This window comes from Capricornis sumatraensis, chromosome 8 (genome assembly GCF_032405125.1).
Source record: "Capricornis sumatraensis isolate serow.1 chromosome 8, serow.2, whole genome shotgun sequence".
NCBI classification, from domain to species: Eukaryota; Metazoa; Chordata; class Mammalia; order Artiodactyla; family Bovidae; genus Capricornis; species Capricornis sumatraensis.
Genome location: NC_091076.1, coordinates 69,765,316 through 69,773,904, shown reverse-complemented (window position 1 = coordinate 69,773,904; position 8,589 = coordinate 69,765,316).

Genomic DNA, 8,589 nt, shown 5'->3' with positions numbered 1-8,589 from the left:
CAAGTGACATGACGGTGGGTGCAATGTATTGAATAAACTGTTTTTAATGGGTACCAGCACCTTGTTAAAGGAAATGATTAACTGAACCAGAGACTCAGGATCAGCTGAGTAAGGATGCAGGGTGGGGAGGAAAGACATAAAGACGATAGACTTCCATGATGTCAAGTGGGTCCCACCGTGCGCTAAGGACAGGGCCCTAGGGTCCAGCCCGGACAGGCAGCTGACATCCTCCAGGCACTGAGGGGGAGCAGGTGTCCCTAGGTCCGCACATGGGTCCGCACCTCTCCCCCTTCTGGCACTTACCTGGGTGCGCCAGAATTTGCAAAGACTGACTTCTTTGAGGTATTCCTATAGACTGAGCCAATTTGCTTCCTCTATCTACCCTCCATCCCAAGCAGATCCCTGGATCAACCGGAATTCAAATGGATTTAAGATGCAGAAGACACAGCTGGAGCAAAAAGAGGAAAAGAAGGACGCATTCTTTGCAATCCTTTATGATACCAGGGCTCAGGGACCATTTCCTCATTGACTGGGATACGCAGCATCTGGAACTCATTCACTGCAGGTTGGAGTGTGAAACAACAGTATTGAAAACATGTTGGTGGATCATGATCAGGTCAGACCTCTACCTCTCCTGTGTCCTGGCTCTTCTGCTCCTGGATATTTACCCAAGAGAGACGGGAGCACACGTGTTATGCACACGTGCATAACAGCGTCACTCATCACAGCCCCGCACTGGAAGCACACCACTGTTTCCAAGTCGGAGAAAGCAAAAATGAATGGTGATATACCCTCAGCGTACTAGCCCTCTGCAATAAAAAGGGACTGAGGATACAGGCAAGGTCATCAACGAACCTCACGGTTGAGCACATGAGCCAGACACAGCTGAGCACAGGCTGGGAGCATTTTGATGACATAAAATCCAACAACCAATCAGAAAAGTGATTACTCGTGTGGGAGCCAACTATGAGAGACCTGCAGGAGCCATCTGGGTGCCGAGGATGTCTGGAGCTCTGTCTGGATGGTGATGACACAGCTGTTCACAACCTGAAATCTCGTCCAGCAGCCTAGCTCTGGGAATGTTAAGTGGTGAGGCTGTGATGGGAAATGCAGGGCTGTGCCTGACCCTAAGGGCCTGGCATTAAGCCTCTCTTTACTCAAGCATCCTTTTCAAAGACACGTCTTGAATAAACATCTCCAGCTGGAGACAGCTTCAATGCAAGGCGGCAGGCCAGCCCAGTCCATGAAGTTCTGGTTTCTAGAAAACCTTGGGGATCCTAGATAATCATGTGAGAGAACTCAAATGTCTCTTCCCACCCCCTGGCTCCTGCCTAAGCACCCCACCCTTCAATTCAGCTCAGTTCAGTTCAGTCACTCAGTCTGAGTTTTTGCAACCCCACAGACTACAGCTGGACAGGCTTCCCTGTCCATCACCAACTCCCAGAGCTTTCTCAAACTCTTGTCCATTGACTCAGTGTTGCCATCCAACCATCTCATCCTCTGTCATCCCCTTCTCCTCTTGCCTTCAATTTAGGACCGATTTCCTTTAGAATTGACTGGTTGGATCTCCTTGCAGCCCAAGGGACTCTCAAGAGTCTTCTCCAACACCACAGTTCAAAAGCATCAGTTCTTCAGTGCTCAGCTTTCTTTGTAGTCCAACTCTCACATCCATACATGACTACTGGAAAAACCATAGCTTTGACTATGCAGACCTTTGTCAGCAAAGTAACGTCTCTGCTTTTAAATATGCTGTCTATGTTTGTCCTAGCTTTTCTTCCCAGGAGCAAATGTCTTTTAATTTCATGGCTGCAGTCACCATCTTCAGTGATCTGGGAGCCCAAGAAGAGAAAATCTGTCACTGTTTCCATTGTTTCCCCCTCTGTTTGCCATGAAGTGATGGGATCAGATGCGATGATCTTCGTTTTCTGAATGTTGAGTTTTAAGCCAACTTTTTCACTCTCTGTTTCACTTTCATCAAAAGGCTCTTTAGTTTCTCTTTGCTTTCTGCCTTAAGGATGGTGTCATCTGCATGTTTGAGGTCACTGATATTTGGTTTTTATTTGGGGTTCAAGGAACCCCACCCTCGGACCCCCAAACAGGCAGAACCCCAGGTCTGTACGCACTCCCTCTCCTCTCCACCGCCCGGCGTCGCCGTGTGGCCCTCAGGCCCCGAGGGTGATAATCCTTGAGCTCCTGATGATCGCTGCTAATCTGTGTCTTGCAACCGTAAGAGGAACTCCAAGGTCCTGTTCAGCCACAACTTGGTCTCCAGCTGGGGAAAGGCTTTTGGCCACTCCCACCAGGGGTAATGGCCCCCGTGAAGGCCCCAGGTATTCCTGAATGGCTAGCATCACTGTGCATAGGCTGAGATGGACACCAAACAGTACGAAGATTCCTCCAAAAACTAAACATAGAATTCCCGTATGATCCAAAAAACTCCCCTCCGGGGTATATACCCTGAAAAACGGAAAGCAGGGACTTGAAGAGATATATGTACACGCGTGTTCATGGTATTATTTACAGCAGCCAAGCGATAGAAGCAGCCCAAGAGTCTATTATGGATGACTAGATATGTAAAATGTGGTCTGTACATGCAATGAGATATCACTCAGCCGTGAAATGGAAGGGAATTCTGGGAATTACTTGCTGGTCAAGTGGTTAGGACTCAGGCCATTTACCACCAAGGGTGTGAATTTAATCCTTGGTCAGGAAACTAAGATCTCACGCTCTGGGAAGCACAGCCAGAAAAATAAATAAATAAATAAATAAATAAATAAAGGGAAGGAAATTCTGACACAACATGGATGTTGGAGAAGGAAGAAATTTTCCTGTACCTGACTAGGTCTTCTGGCTGGTCTAAGAAATGAATTGACATGAAACAGATTAACAGGACAAAAATCTAACAAGGGTTTAATAACACATATACAAGAGAGAGATACAGAAGAACTAACCCAACAAAAGAGTCAAAGCGCTCACCTTAAATGCCACTCTCAGCTAAAGACACCAGGGACTGTCGAGGGTAATGTTTAGGGACTTCAATGAGGAGGAAGGCTATGCACAGAAAAACAAATGTTTGGTGAATAAGTGCTTGCTGGGCACAGAGGCGACTCCAATCTCGAGGCTCTTCCAGGTTCCCCCACCACACCTCGCCCGTGTTCTTCCATAGATATCACTGGTCATGGCTCTATTTCTGGAACAGACCCTTTACCTACATTCTCTCTGGCATTGAGTAGCAGGAGGAGAAGGGGACAACAGATGATGAGAGAGTTGGATGGCATCACCAACTCAATGGACATGAGTTTGAGCAAGCTCTGGGAGAGGGTGAAGGACAGGGAAGCCTGGCATGCTGCAATCCTTGGGATCGCAAAGAGTCGGACACAACTGAGTGGCTGAACAACAGCAAGAAAACTTTGAGTCTTCCGTTTCTGAAAAAGAATCAGCCTGGGGACTTCCCTGGTTTGCCTGTGGCTAACGCTGTGTGTTCCTGCGCTTCCACTGCAGGGTCACAGGATTGATTCCTGGTCAGGGGAACTAAGATCCCGCTTGTGCTGAGGTTAAAAAAAAAAAAATCAGTTTAAATGAATCCTCATGGGAAAGCAAAAGCACATATTTGGGGGTGACAAAATTTGCTCCCCTACATCTCTCTAAAGGTTTTCCAAGTGGCTCAGTGTAAAGAATCTGCCTGCCAAATGGGGAACTCGGGTTCCATCCCTGGGTCAGGAAGAACACCTGAAGACCTGAATGCATTCCAATATTCTTGCCTGGGAATTCCAGGGACAGAGGAGCCTGGTGGGCTACAGTCCATGGGGTCCCAAGAGTTGAACACCGCTTAGTGATTGAACAACAACAACGCCACTCTCTAAGCCTCGGTATTTGCTCTTCTGTGAGAAGCAGCTAATCCCGGGCCTTATTTTATATGACTGCTGTGAGCACTGAATGAGCTAAAGCTTCTAAGGCACTTAGCTGATGCCTGACACAAAGCAAGTACCCCATAGATTCCATCTGTGCCCTCCGGTATCTGACCTGCGAGGCCCTGAGAGCATTCAGAGAGGAGGTGGCCCTTGGGCTGGGCTCTGGAGGGTCGGAGGTTCCTCTTTACTTTCTGCCATAAGGGTGGTGTCAGCTGCATATCTGACATTATTGACATTTCCCCTGAAATCTTGATTCCAGCTTGTGCTTCTTCCAACCCAGTGTTTCTCATGTTGTATTCTGCATAGAAATTAAATAAGCAGGGTGACAATATACAGCCTTGACATACTCCTTTTCCTGTTTGGAACCAGTCCATTGCTCCATGTCCAGTTCTAACTGTTGATTCTTGAACTGCATACAGATTTGTCAGAAGGCAGGTCAGGTGGTCTGGTATTCCCATCTCTTTCAGAATTTTCCAGTTTGTTGTGGCACACATAATCAAAGGCTTTGGCATAGTCAATAAAGCAGAAATAGATGTTTTTCTAGAACTCTCTTGTTTTTTCGATGATCCAGGGGATGTTGGCAATTTGATCTCTGGTTCCTCTGCCTTTTCTAAAACCAGCTTGAACATCTGGAATTTCACAGTTCACGTATTGCTGAATCCTGGCTTGGGGGGGAATTTTGAGCATTACTTTACTAGTGTGTGAGATGAGTGCAACTGTGCAGTAGTTTGAGCATTCTTTGGCATTGCCTTTCTTTGGGATCGGAATGAAAACTGCCCTTTTCCAGTCCTATGGCCACTGCTGAGTTTTCCATGTTTGCTGGCATATTGAGTGCAGCACTTTCACAGCATCATCTTTCAGGATTTGAAATAGCTCAAGTGGAATTCCATCACCTCCACTAGCTTTGTTCATAGGGATGCTTTCTAAGGCCCACTTGACTTCACATTCCAGGATGTCTGGCTCTAGGTGAGTGATCACACCTTCGTGATTATCTTGGTCGTGAAGCTCTGTTTTTACAGTTCTCCTGTGTTTTTTTGCCACCTCTTCTTAATATCTTCTGCCTCTGTTAGGTCTGTACCATTTCTGTCCTTTAGCGATCCCATCTTTGCATGAAATGTTCCCTTGGTATCTCTAATTTTCTTGAAGCTATCTCTAGTCTTTCCCATTCTATTGTTTTCCTCTCTTTCTTTGCATTGATCACTGAGGAAGGCTTTCTTATCTCTCCTTGTTCTTCTTTGGAACTCTGCATTCAGATGCTTATATCTTTCCTTTTCTCCTTTGTTTTTCACTTCTCTTCTTTTCACAGTAAGTCCTCGTCAGACAACCATTTTGCTTTTTTGCATTTCCTTTTCTTGAGGATGGTCTTGATCCCTGTCTCCTGTACAGTGTCACGAACCTCTATCCATAGTTCATCAGGCACTCTGTCTATCAGATCTAGTCCCTTAAATCTATTTCTCACTTTCACTGTATACTCATAAGGGGTTTGATTTAGCAGTACATGCATGGGATCTTTTGAAGGAGGTCACCATTATCTTCATTACCTCAACCATAGTTAGGCCCCACGTAAACAGCAGGGAGGGAACACAGCCCACTCAGAAAATTGGATTAAGGAGTTACTGAGTATGGCCCTGCCCATCAGAACAAAACCCATTTTCTTCCTCAGTCAGTCTCTCCCATTGGAGGCTTCCATGAGCCTCTTATCCTTCTCCATCAGAGGACAGACAGACTGAAAACCACAATCACAGAAAACTAACCAATCTAATCACATGGACCACAGCCTTGTCTAACTCAACGAAACTATGAGCCATGCGTTTAGGACCACCCAAGACAGACGGGTCATGGTGGAAAGCTCTGACAAAATGTGGTCCATTGGAGAAGGGAATGGAAAACCACTTCAGTATTCTTGCCTTGAGAACCCCATGAACAATATGAAAAGGGAAAAGGATAGGATACTGAAAGAGGAACTCCCCAGATGGGTAGGTGCCCAATATGCTACTGGAGATCGGTGGACACATAACTCCAGAAAGAATGAAGAGATGGAGCCAAAGCAAAAACAATACCCAGTTGTGGATGTGACTGGTGATGGAAGCAAGGTCTGATGTTGTAAAGAGCAATATTGCATAGGAACCTGGAATGTTAGGTCCATGAATCGAGGCAAATTGGAAGTGGTCAAACAGGAGATGGCAAGAGTGAACATTGACATTTTAGGAATCAGTGAACTAAAATGGACTGGAATTGGTGAATTTAACTCCGATGACCATTATATCTACTACTGTGGGCAAGAATCCCTCAGAAGAAATGGAGTAGCCATCATGGTCAACAAAAGAGTCCAAAATACAGTACTTAGATGCAGTCTCACAAACAGCAGAATGCTCTCTGTTCATTTCCGAGGCAATCCATTCAATGTCATGGTAATCCAAGTCTATGCCCCGACCAGTAATGCTGAAGAAGCTGAAGTTGAACGGTTCTATGAAGACTTACAAGACCTTTTAGAACTAACACCCAAAAAAGATGTCCTTTTCATTATAGGGGACTGGAATGCAAAAGTAGGAAGTCAAGAAACACCTGGAGTAACAGGCAAATTTGGCCTTGGAGTACAGAATGAAGCAGGGCAAAGGCTAACAGAGTTTTGCCAAGAGAATGCACTGGTCACAGCAAACACCCTCTTCCAACAACACAAGAGAAGACTCTACACATGGACATCACCAAATGGTGAACACTAAAATCAGACTGATTATATTCTTTGCAGCCAAAGATGGAGAAGCTCTATCCAGTCAACAAAAGCAAGACCAGGAGCTGACTGTCCCAGATTAGGACAGCTGACTTCCTCAGATTAGGAACTCCTTATTGCCAAATTCAGAATTGAAGAAAGTAGGGAAAACCACTAGACCATTCAGGTATGACCTAAATCAAATCCCTTACGAAGTGGAGAATAGTGAAAGGGAAAACCACAGGCTTTGCTAAAGCCCATGATAGCAAACCCAGGTTTAACATCTGACATAACAATAGCTTTGATCTTCCCCAGGAGTGCAGGCTTAATCACTCAGTCTAGAAATTCTGGTTAGCACCCTGGAGGAAAACTGTATCCTGGGCCCTTTCCATACTCAGGAGGAAGAAGCAATCTGGGCGGCTTTTTTTTTTTTTCCCCCCTCTATATGATGGTGAAATGCACATTACATAAAACTGATTATCTAAGTATTTTTAACTGTGCAGTTTAATAGTATAGAGTCAACTCCCATAGTTGTGGAACCAACACCACCACCAGGCAGCTCCAGAACTCTTTCATCTTGCAAACTGCTCCTGACCTCCTAAACTTTTTGAATTGTAGATATTCAAAAATTTGAAAGCACTGAGAGGGTCAGATAGACTCAGGTGGGGCCCAGACAGGTTATTCTGTGCTCCTGATATGTATCGCCTCACTGAACTCACACAAAGACCCATGGGACAGCAGAGACCGTGCTCCTTCCACAGGTAAGGAAACTGAGGCTGCGAGAAGTGAAGTCACTTGTCTAAGATCCCCCAGCTGATGAGAATGGCAGAGCTGGGGCTCTGAGCTGGATTCAGTTTGATTCCCAACCCGGGTTCTTTCAACAACCACACAGCATCCTAAGTAGAGTGGGGATAGAGAGAAACAGAGACGAGTGGCCAAGGAGTCCAGGAGACTGAGCGGGTGTCCCAGACAGAGACAGCGACACACGAAGGCCAGCACAGGGGAGCTGGAGGCGCATCCCTGGAGTCACCGTGCCAGGGTCCAGCCCCCACAGGATCCAGGGGAACCTGAAGGAAAAACGGCGTCTGCGGATGATTTAGAGAGAGAGAAGGAGAGAATATTGTAGATAAGAAAATAGAGGAGAGAAAGAGGCTGATATTCCTTGGCTTACATAGAAAGCCAATAAAATTTCGAGACAAGAAGTTTGCCCTGTTCACGGAGACCACAGGTGCCTTTCCGGTCTCCCGAGGGAGTGAAGACGCAGAACGTCTTCCCATTCAGGTCTTGGAAACCTGGGCAGATAGGTGAACGCAGGGAGCCTCTATGCTCCAAGGGATCAGCCTGAAAAAGAAAGTAAGAGGGAAAAAAAGAGAAAAAAGAAAAACACGGGGTGACCAAGCTTCTTCAAGCGAGGCCCCATAGCTTTATTTTTTAAAGGTACTTTTATATCTTGTCTTATACACAGAGGGAAATGAAAGATGCAAAGTCATACAGAGTCAGTCCAAACATTACATCTGTTTTGTCTTTATCAAAACCAGGATTTTTCTGCAAACCTTTCCCATAAACAATATTGTGTACATTATCTTCTGGCCTTGGAGGCCTGTGAACATTTTATGACCCCCTTTTGATAAAGGCTTCTCAACCAGAAAGCTTATCTTCCCTTGAAATGTTTTTTCTTATATTTTTAATCTATGTCAGCCTCAAAAAGTATTAAACAGAGTTACACTCTCACGGAGTAAAGGTGCAGTGAGTTTCAAGAAAGAACCAATTAGTTCAAAAGTCTGATGTGGTTAATTTCAAGGCTACACTTGTTTTTCTTCCATTCCAACTATGTTAACTAATGCACTCCCAGGTGCACAGTGGATAAGAGATATGGGAACTTAGCAACAAGCATTGGCCCAATAATGAAATCCTACATTAGCACTACTCTAATAACTTTTAACTCTTTGAAAGGCTCTATGTTTTAGG